The following is a 9,237-nucleotide window of genomic DNA, read 5'->3' as shown; positions in this document are numbered from 1 at the left end:
CAGATGTCAGGGGCTGCTGCTGTCCCTCTTTTCTGCACGTCGGTGAGATGTGTGCATATACTTCCGTGTCATTTTATCACACGTAGATTCGTGTAACCACCATTGCAGTCAAGATGCAAGACTTGCTCTGGCCGGTGTGTCTGTCAGCCCATGCACCAAAGGACTTGGGTTTCAATTCCCAGTCAAGGGCAGATACCTTGGCTGTAGGTTCCTTCCCTGGCCCCAGTCAGGGCGTGTGTGGGAGGCAACCAATTGATGTGTGTCTCTCATATTGATGTCTCTCCCCTCCTCCTCCCCCCCACCCCCCGCCACCCCCAAACTCTCTTTAAAAATCAATGGAAAAATATCCTTGGGTGAGGAATAATAATAACAACAAAATAAAGTCAAACTCGGCAATTTTGAATTAAAAAAACACACAAGACTTTATCACCACAAAGATCTCTGTGGTGCTGCTCCTTTGTAGTTACACCCACCTGCCTGCTGCCCACCCTCCCTAACCCCCCTGTGATCACTAATCGATTGCTCATCAATGAAACTCCACCGCATTGGGCATGCCATAAGTGGAATCACACACGGTGTGGCCTTTTGACACTGGCTTTCCCCCCTTAGCACAATGACCTTGAGATCCTCCCAAGTTTCTCTATGTAGCAATAGTGCATTTCTTTTTCATTGCTCAGTACTTCATAGTTTGTGTGTTAGCTTTCTCTTGCTGCCATAACCAACTAAAACTTAGAAGCTTAAACAATACAGATTTGTCTTCTTGCGGTACTGGAGGTCAACAGTCTTGCAGGAATAAAACCAAGGGGTTAGCAGGCTGCCTTCCTTTCTGAAGGCGGTAGGGGAAAAAAATCAACTTCATTGCCAGTTCCTGGCAGAACTCAGTTTCATGTGGTTGTAGGACTGAGGTCCCTATTTTCTTGCTGGCTGTCAGCTGAGGCTGTTCCCAGTTTCTAGACGAAGGTCACCCACATTTCTTGGCTTCTTCCATCCTTCCTATCACGCTTAGACTCCCTCCTGCCTCTTCTTCATCATTACATCTCTCTGACTCATCTTTCTCCCTTCCTCTTCCACATTTAAGATGATCCCCACCTGGATACTCCAGGATAAACTCTCACCTCCAACTTCTTCATCTTAAATATATCTATGAAGTCCTTTTGGCCATGTAAGTAACAGCCACAGGTTCTGGAATTAGGGTTTGGACTTCTTTGGGGCGGGCATTATTCTGCTTCACACTTGATGGATGTACCAGTTTGTTTAACCATTCGCCTAGGACATTTTAGTTGTTTCCTGTTTGGGGCTATCACAAATGAAGCTGCCATGAACGGTCTTGTAAAAAAACAAAAAAACACTACAAAGTGGGTTGCACTCTTGTTTCCTTTTGAAATGTACGTTTTTCACTCGACCTCATATTTCTGAGTATTATTTCTGTTGATCCTATAGAACTGGGTCTTCTGTAGCACTGTTGTGTTCCATTGCAGTTCTGAAGGTCAGAACAGCGTCCCTTGGTGTTGTACCCTCTTCCTTGCTGTATAGTATTCCACTGAGGAATTGCCTCAAGGTGCAGTCATCTCTCCTCGCATTGGCACTACGAACAGTAGCGCAGTAGTCATCTTTTGTGCAGATCTCCATGTGCAATGATGAAGCATTTTTCTAGACTGGACATGTAGGAAGGAAATGTCTGGTCCCAAAGTCAGTGTGTCAGTCAGTTTCAATTAGTTATTGTCTAATTGTTCTCCAAACCCTTTTCACTTCTCCTGCAGTGATGAAAGATTTTTCTACATTCCTGTCAACATTTGGGGTCAGTGTTTTTTCATCTTTGCCTATTCGGTGTGAAAAAGGTGTGAAATGGTACCTGGTAGTTTTAATTTTCATTTTCCTGATCACGGTTGAGGTCCAGCACACACATGCACGCCTTCTTTTTCCCTTGTGGTGACTTTTCTCCTGACGCTGCTATTAGAGGTTACTGCCTCTACCTGTTTTGAAGCATTAAGACCTGGGCATTGCAACCCGACAACTAAAATTTGGTGTCTTGTCTGAAATTACAGGATGTTCCTCAGGCCTCCATGTTTCCATGGGAACAAGTAACAGTCATCCTTCCTGATTAGGTGGTGTCCATGGCAACCAAGCCAGCAGCATTTGAATGAAACTGATTTTATTTTATTTATTTTTTTGCAAACATGTGAAGGTTAAAATGTGTTTCTCTGGCTGTGGTTTCCAAGAATAGGAAGGCAGCTTGGCCTTCCGGGTACAGTGGAGACTCTTTTGACCTCTTAGTGAAAAGGGGATCCAGGATCAGCTGGTTCTGTGACCTGATTTTGCAGACTGCAGCCTGGGAGGTCATGTGGAGGTCACATAGTGAGTCTGAGCTGAGGGGAGACTCCTCGACCAGTGCTGCAATGTCTTGGGGAGACTACGAGGTCGGCCAGCCAGTTCTCCCTTCCTAGGATCTGTCCCTGGGGGTGCCACCTTCATGCTGTACCATCTATGTATATACCTGTGGGGGCATGAGGCCCAAGCCTCTCAGTGTCTGCCTCCCCAAGTTAGAAAAGACAAGTTGCTGAAACAAGGGCCAAAGGCAGCTGTGTTTTTTTAAAGCTAAATCCCTGGAGGCACAGTTAGGACTCAGGGATCAACTTCCCGACTTCTTTGCCCATGTCAAATAAAGAAGGTTTTGTTTTGGTTGTGGTGGCGGGGAATGGAGATGGTCGCTGCTCTGACTCCCCTGATCACTGCACTGCTGAGAAATTGTGAGCTCAGAGACGGAAAGGGCATGGCCTGGAGGCACACAGCAGAGCTGGGGTTGAATCCTGTCTTCTCATCCAACCTTCGGCTCCTCCCCGCACCCCTGCTCCAGGCTCGCTCAGCCTTCTCTGAGGCCTAAATGTGGGTTTGGGGTGGGGACAGTTTAAGGGGATATCAGCATGTACTCTTACTTCCTACCCGGGGGAACTTTAGTGGAAGTCACTTGCCTCTCAGCACCTCAGTTTCCTCATCTGGAAAATGGAGCTCATCATGGCTGTTCATTTGTCATGTGGGGGTTATATTTGAATGGGTCCAGAACTTGCATTCTCAAAGGGGGCAATATTGAGTGGGCAAAAAATTGGTTCTTGGAGGGGGGCGGTGACAAAAATTTAACTCTTTTTCTGTATAAAGCTCAATATATGTGCAGTGCATAAAAGTTACTTTCTAAATATGTGATATGACATTTTTTATGGGGGGAAACTAGGGAAAATGTCTTTAAAAAGAGTCATTAGGGAGAAAGATAATGAATAAGAGGTAAGGAAACGCTGGCCCAGAACCCAGGGACCCATGAGGTTATGACTATGAACTTTGTGGTTAGAGCTCATGGCAGGCTTGCGGGAATTGTCCGGTGTGTTTGGTGTGTTGGTGAATAGCAGAGCCCCTGATATTCAGTGTGACCACATCGCAGCTTCTCTCAGGCCTGGTTTCCTGTCCAGACGGAAAGGAGGTTCCATCAGCTGCACGAATGGGGACTGGTTGGTTCTCAGCCGCTGAGATGGCGCCTGGTGGCTCGGTGGGGGTCCAGCAGGAAGCAGATGGCACTTACACTAGGATGATTTGAGGTGTGGGTGGGTGTGGGGAACCGTGAAGAGGAGTGCAGGACCCCAGAGCTAGTGACAGCCGGGGCTGATCCACCCAGGCCCTGAGGGAGGGGAGAGCCTGGGAAACGCAGTCACTGTGGTAGCTGGGGCTTCACTGGAGGGAGCCAGCCGCCCAGGTGCCTCTCCTCCCTCCCCCGATCCCCCACCAGCGTTTCCCATTGGCCAGACAGACCCCATGAAGCTTGGCTGGTGTGGTCTGCACAGGTCAGCAGCCCCTGGAGCAGAAGGCAGGATAGAGAAGGATGGAGAATGGAGCTGGGGCCAAGAGAAGCTGCCTGGAAAGGGACTAAGGATCTCCTTCATTTCCTCTGGAGTGCAGGCCCTGCCCTGAGGCCTCCTCACTGCCTTTCTACCTCTTGATGTAGATGGGCTTGCATTGAAGTTTAAGGCCATTTGGCAAGTCCCTGAGATGATCCTTGCTATAGACCTAATGGGTTAGGGGCTCATGGGCAAGTTCCTCTCCTCTGGTCTCAGCTTCCTCACTGGTAAGATGGATGGTTGGACCAAGCCATCTCTGAGAACCCAGGTTGTGGGCACATCGGAGTTGGTCTCAGAGGAGAGGCAACTTTGCTGGGCTCCTCATGTTCTACTGGGTGACTCCTTGTGTCTCCTGGCTAGAGCCATGAGAACCTGCCTGCCCAGGATGGGGTAGTGTGACCGTGTGTGTGTGTGTGTGTGTGTGTGTGTGTGTGTGTGTGTGTGTTGGTGATAGGAAGGGAGCTCCTAAGAGGCTTCTGGAGGCTGAGAATAGTGCCTCACTCATGGGTAGGACACCATGGCTGTGGAGGTGACTGAGGTGGGGTGTTGTGGTGGGGGAGAGGTGAAGGCAGACTTGTGAGCATGGGAAGAGATTTCCTAGGAAAATCCCAGGAAAAGGGGGTGTTCCCTAAAGTGAGAGGAGCAGGGAGCCCAGAGGAAATGTTAGAAAGGATCTAATTAGGGAGCACAATAAGAGAAGGGGTCACCGGGCTGAGAAGGGGTCGTGGTGGCCCAGGGGTGGCCAGTCCACCTCCCGACCTGGTATCAACCCCTGCCCCAGGGCTGCCCGATGGTCAGCTGGGCCTGAACCTGTTCCCACTGGCCGATGGCCCACCTTCCCTAGCCCCAGGTGGCTTTGTCTGCTTGACCATTGCTAGAGCTCAACCCTGGCGCCTGTCCTAGTGGGGGGAGGGCCAGTTCTCTCCTCCCACACTTCTGGGGCCCCTGTCCAATCAGCTGCATGGAGGGAATGGCCCATCTTGCCCCTGGGAAAGCCTGCTCCTCAGCCTGCTCCTCGGCATCTGCCCGGTGTTTGTGCGCCGCCCACGCGTGGATGTGACCTGGGGGTGTGGGTCTGAGCCGGTCCGTGCTGGCATTTCTGCATGGATGTGAACGTGTGTGTTTGCTGGGCGTGCACCTCTGACTGTAACTGTGTGTTCACAGGCATCAGAGGAACCTCCACCCTGTTCCTTTCTTCCTTTTGAGTCAACAGGTCTTTCCCAAGCACCTGCCAGGCAGCAGCCTCCACGCAGGGGACTGGGGACGTGGAAATGCTTAGGCATGGATGTTAGGAGTTCTGCAGGCAAGCGGCGATCCCCACCCCCCCCCCCGCCCCCCTCTCTGTGCAAACGTTGATAGGAGAGATTCGCTCTTGGCCGTTGCTATAGGAGCGGAAGTGGGCCAAGAGCTGGGGGCAGAAGGGGTTACCAAGGTCCCCTCCAAGGCCTCTGGGCTGGTTCAGGCTGGAAGGCACAGGAAGGGAGTCCTCTGCAGGGCCCGTCACTGGAGCCGTGGGAAAGAGGCAGCCGGTGCCAGGCGTGGTGTGGGGGAGCCAGTGAGGGAGCAGCCAGGTCGGCCTGACCTGGGAGGTTTTCAACAAGCAAGCTCAGGCCAGGGCTCAACGTTTTGAATGCGCCGTCACTAGATAAAATCGGAATATTTCATATTTTAAGAAACCCAGATTTCCAGCTTCTCTTGAACTGGGGGAAGCTCTAGCTACGCTGGGCCCCGTTACCACACTGACATAACCAGCTGGAGCTAAGCTCTGGCTGCTACCCGTGATTCCGTTACCTGCCAGGCCCTTGAACTTCTCTCGAGTTTAAAGCCTGGAAAAGAAGGTCTGAATTGGAAGCCAGAGATCACAGGTTCTCATGTTGGAAGAGTCTTCTTGCATTCCTCCAGTCACAGGGAGCTCATTGCATCTCAAGATGGATGGCTCCAAGTGTGGGTTTTAGGAGACCTTTTATTTATTTATTTATTCTTAAAAATACTTTTTATTGACTTCAGAGAGGAAGGGAGAGGGAGAGAGAGATAGAAACATCAATGATGAGAGAGAACCATTGATCCGCTGTCTCCTGCATGCCCCGCACTGGGGATTGGGTCCGCAAACTGGACATGTGTCCTGACCAGGAATTGAACCAGAGAACTCCTGGTTCCTGGGTCAACACTCAACCACTGAGCCACACCGCTGGGCAGAACTTTCATTCTTTTTGATGATGGAATAACCATCCTATTGTGTGGATGCACGGCTGTCTCTGTCCATTCCTCTGTTAATGGACACTTGCATTGCTTCTACCTGTCGGCTATTGCGAATCACACCGCACGTTTGCATACAAGTATTTGTCTGTGTCTCTGTTTTCAGTTCTTTGGGGTATGTACTTAGGAGTGGAATTGCTGGGTCATGCGATAATTCTGTCTTTAATATTTTGGGGAACTGCTAACCTGTTTTTTTACAGTGACTGTACTACTTCATGGCAACCTGCCGTTCTGGCCAGGATGGGATGACAGGAGGACCTGATGGGGTGGCTCAGTTGTCCGTGCTTACCCTCTCTCTCCCTCTGTTGACAGAGTCGCCCCAAGAAAGGCCAGGCTCCCGGCGCAGCCTGCCCGGCAGCCTCTCAGAGAAGAGCCCCAGCATGGAGCCCTCAGCCGCTGCGTCGTTCCGGGTCACGGTAACTATCTCTGCGTCACCATCACCACCTGGCCTGGGGTGCTGCTCTGTGACCCCACGGCCCCCCTTCCTGGAGCCTCATGGATCGGGAGACCATCCAGCCTCCCTTGTTCTAGGTATCCGATCACTCAGCTGCTCCCCCCTCTGTGGCTCAGCCCCCACCCCTGGGGGCCATATGGGGGTCCCATCCTGTGAGGGAGGGGGCTGGTGGAGGGCAAACAGCCCTGCAGCTGAGGGGCCCAGACCTGAGCTAGGAAGAGAGAGGCTAGTGTTAGGTCAGATAAAGACACCCTCACATACACACACACACACACACACACATACACACACACACACACACACACACACACACCATGCTTCCCCGACTCTTGAGGTGCACAGATTTTGTTTCTACATTTTAAGATCTCTCATGTTATAGTCCATGATGTGTCATAATTTAATTGCTGTGTTTTTTCTTGGTGGCACATAAAATAATGCTGGGTCTTAAAATTGATGGCATATTAGAATCAACAAAATGCAGTATATATATATTGTAGCTATTTATTTTAGTGGTCCCACTAGCACAAACCTAAACAACTTTACAGAAACAGAACCGAGGAGCCTTCATACCTGACTCTCCATGCCCCTCTGTGCCCCCACCAGTCTTGCTGCACACACACAGGCAGTTTTGTGTCCCTTTGCTTCCCCGTTTAGTATGTTACTACGTGTCCCCTGTCCAGTATTCTGCTAGCCACAAGAGACACGGAGGGGTAGACACTTTCTCTTCCCCTGGGAGCTTACAGAGTGTAGGGAGATGGATTTTTGATCATTTGTTTACCCATTCATTCATTCAAAAATGTTTATGGAGTGCTTGCTGTGTGCCAGGCGCCATTCTTGGGACTGGGGCTGAGTAGGAGGAACTGGCCAAGACAGGTGAGGTCGTTGAGGCCCCTGGCCTATGCGTTCATGCTCTCACGTTGGAGCTACATGATATCCAGGAGAAAACCAGGAGGGCTTCCTTGAAGTGGTGTGATCGGGTCTGAGGCCCGAGGGATGAGGAGCCAGCCCTCTGGGGAGCAGAGGAAAGAGGCTTTTGGTAGAGGAAACAGAGGGGGCACAGGCCTGGCTGTCACCCTGCACTGTGAAGTGGGGGTCAGGTGAGCTAGGAGTGACTAACTGCTCCTGTGGCTTGGGAAGGGTTTTCCCCCAGGGAGCTGACTTTTGAGCTGGGTCTTAAAGGGGCACTAGATATTGGGTAGACAGGGACAGTGAGAGGGAGTCCAGGTAGGGGGAGCATCAGTTGCAAAGGCATGGAGGCACACAGGACATTGACCTGTGTGTAGAATGGTGACATACTTGGTGGGACCGGAGGTGAGAGGTCTGGAGGACAGGGTGGGCGGTGAGGCGGGAAAGCTGGGCTGACTCTGGATCGGGTGGAGCCTTTGAGCCAGGCTCGGGGGAGGGGCTTTCCTCAGGGCCACTGGTTCTCCTTCCTGGCGATATGTCATTAAATGCTGTCAAAACAGATTCTTGAGCCTCCTCAGGATTCCAGTGCAGTGGGGCAGGGGCAGGGCCTGGGTATCTGCATTTTAACAAGCTCCATGAGGGAGTGGTTCTGAGCCCCAACCTCTGGATCAGCCTCCAGGAGGGAAGGGAAGGAGGAGACGGTAGCCAGTGCTGAGAGAGGACTCAGGGTCCCTTCCCTGGGTGTGGCCAGGCCCCTGGGAGATGGTCTCCAGCCTGCAGGCAGGGCCAGGAGGCTGGCACAGGGGTGACCCTGTCTCGAGTCAACTGCAGTAGAGGCCAGTCCTGCCTTCCCTGGACCCCTGGAGCCACAGCAGCTGGGGCCTTAGGGAACAATGACCACTAATAACATAGCCAGCTGCTCTGTGCTCAGAGTCTTACACATATGCACTCTTTGACTCCTTGAGACAACCCTGCAGCTGATTTTTTTGATCACCCCATTTTACAGATGGGAAAGCTGAGGTTTAGAGAGGTGAAGTCGCCCAAGCGCCAACTGCTAATGGTGGAGCCAAGACTTGAACCCAGACTCTCTGGCCCTAGAGCGTGAGCACACACTTCCTCTTGCTGGGAAGAGAAGCTGTTGTCCCTACACCCTCCCAGCACCCCATCAGCATCACTTTTTACCCTCTTCCTTTTCTTTTGCTGCTCTAATAGGTGTGTCATCACACCTTGAAGTTGCTATAATTTGCAGCTCTTTAATTGCCAGCTAGACTTGGCATTTTTCCTGTAGTGGCGCCTTTGCTCTGTTTCCTGGCGTGGAAACCACCTGTGGATCAGAGCCAGCACCAGCCCTCTGAATTGCCAGGCCCCCGGGACTCCTGGTCCCGCCTGCCCAATTAGGGTCTGCAGCATGGCAACTGTGCTCAGGCCTCGTTTACCCTCTTCTCTCCACAGCCCTGAGGGGTGGCGCTATTAGTATGCCTGTGTCCCAGATGAGGGAACGGAGGCTCAGAGAGGGGACGTTGTTTGCCCGGTGTCATGCAGCTGCTGAGTGACATAAGCAGTCCTGGATGCCAGGACTGTAGGACATCAATGTTTTTTGTCCTTTTCTGGGCACCTCGGTCCCTTGCTGTGTGCAGCAGTTAGGAAACGGTTGTGAGTTGAGTTTCTGTCCTGAGCTGGTGCTGGGAGCTGGGGGAGGGGACTGGAAAGATCGGAGGTGGGGACCTTCAGTGACTTGTG

This window comes from Myotis nattereri (assembly GCF_964212035.1).
Source record: "Myotis nattereri genome assembly, chromosome: 12".
NCBI classification, from domain to species: Eukaryota; Metazoa; Chordata; class Mammalia; order Chiroptera; family Vespertilionidae; genus Myotis; species Myotis nattereri.
Note: the sequence above shows the minus strand (reverse complement) of the source record.